The sequence below is a fragment of the Pteropus vampyrus genome, unplaced genomic scaffold (genome assembly GCF_000151845.1).
Source record: "Pteropus vampyrus isolate Shadow unplaced genomic scaffold, Pvam_2.0 Scaffold85, whole genome shotgun sequence".
Lineage (NCBI taxonomy): Eukaryota > Metazoa > Chordata > Mammalia > Chiroptera > Pteropodidae > Pteropus > Pteropus vampyrus.
In genome coordinates, this window is record NW_011888866.1 from 6764783 (window position 1) to 6766522 (window position 1740).

Sequence of the window (1740 nt, forward strand, 5' to 3'; positions counted from 1 at the left end):
GTGAGATAATTTCCAACCTCTGCACTTTCCAGCTCAAGTTTTCTCCATCCGGGTAGTCCTCTCCCAGGGGTGTTGTAGGAGCCGTCACTCCTGCAGGCACACCTTCCAGCTCGCCTGCCTACAGCTGTGGGGATGGCTGTCTAACGCCCATGTCCTCTCATCTCCCCAGGAGGACAGCAAACTACCAGGGGCAGAGCCCATTTCTCCGTCTTTACCAAGAAAGCCACGCACAGGGCTGCTGGTCTTCGCTTCTGAACCATACAAGTAGTTTCGCTCCCTGTCAAGTAAAAATAACTCATTTGGGTCTCCAGCATTAAACAAAAATCTATATCTATTTCACCATGGCGAAAAAAAATCTCTTGGCTGTGTGGGAGCGCCCTATTAAGCCCACACCACGGATTATCACACAGCGTGAAAAAGAATGAGTAAGATCTCTATCTGCTCACGCAGAAGGATTTTCATGATGTATTTATTGTTCATTGTGCAAAACAAGTGGCCAAGAAGTGTATCTAGTATGATCCAATGCTAGTAAAACAAAAAGTGACAGAAAAGGAGTGAAATTCCCTACGTGTGAACATGGGTGCATGCGCAAGGAGAAAACAAGGACAAGTTTTCAATTGGTGATAGGCCCAGGTAAAGAGACTGGAGGCATGTACGAAAATCTGTTGAGAAGAAACCACTAATAAACAAGCACAAAAATGTATGTTAGTGTAGTCATTGCAGGTTCCCATACAGGAGTCAAATGAAAAATGAAAACAACTTGAAGTTCAACCTAATTTTCTTTTTCTAATTTTTTTAAGCTAAGTTTATTGGGGTAACATTGGTTAATACAACTATATAATTTTCAGGTGTACATTATAATTTAACATTCGTATATTCTATTGTGTGTTTACCACCCAAAGTCCAGTTTCCTTCAGCTACCATATATTTGATCCCTTTTACCCACTTCACCCTCCCCCCCCAATATTTGACCCTCTTTATCCCATCTACCTCCCCTCAAAGTTTTATTTATTTATTTATTTATTTATTTATAGGTGAGGCGGCCCTTGGTTGACCTCAGAGATTGCAAGGACCTTGTCAGTTTACAATCCCTTATTTTATTTATTTATTTATTTATCTATCTATCTATCTATCTATCCATCTATCTATTTTTCTGTTTGTTTGTTTGTTTGTTTATAGCACCTACAGCACCTGGTCTTCCTAGGTGGTCTCCGATCCAAGTACTAACCAAGCCCCACCCTGCTCAGCTTCCGAGATCAGACCGGATTGGGCTTGTTCAGGGTGGCATGGCCGTAGATGAAAAGTTTTAAAGTAACTGTGGCACAAACTCTCCTGCCTGTAGGTAAAATCGAGGGACGTGGGGGCAGGAGCTCTGGTCTGAGGAGAAGGAGCTGTCTGGGTCCCCGCGAGGGACTGGATTCTCCTCTAACTCCTCCTTCCACCTCCTTCCATGGTTTCCCCACTTCCCCCTCTCCCACCCCTTCCTCTCCGCCCTCTTACTCCTGGAAACTGCGGGGTCTGTGGTATGGCTTGTCACCCCGGGCCTGCCGTAAAGCCAGAGCCGGCGAGCCTGTAGAGACGGCAGGTGTGGGTCTTAGTCCTCCTATCCCTCCCAGGATCTGGCGAGATAAGTGACTTATCCGGGGTCACAACATTTTGTCATTTCCCCCCCCCCTCAAAACAAAAACAAAAACAAAAACAAAACTGCCCTAGGACCCAATACCCCAGTTCCAAGTGGAG

At 45.2% G+C, this 1740-nt stretch overlaps 1 pseudogene; it reads right to left on the bottom strand.

The window, feature by feature from the left end:
- Positions 1–1179: 1179 nt before the first annotated feature.
- On the bottom strand, positions 1180–1298 carry LOC111742084 (annotated as a pseudogene).
- Between the last annotated feature and the right edge of the window lie 442 nt (positions 1299–1740).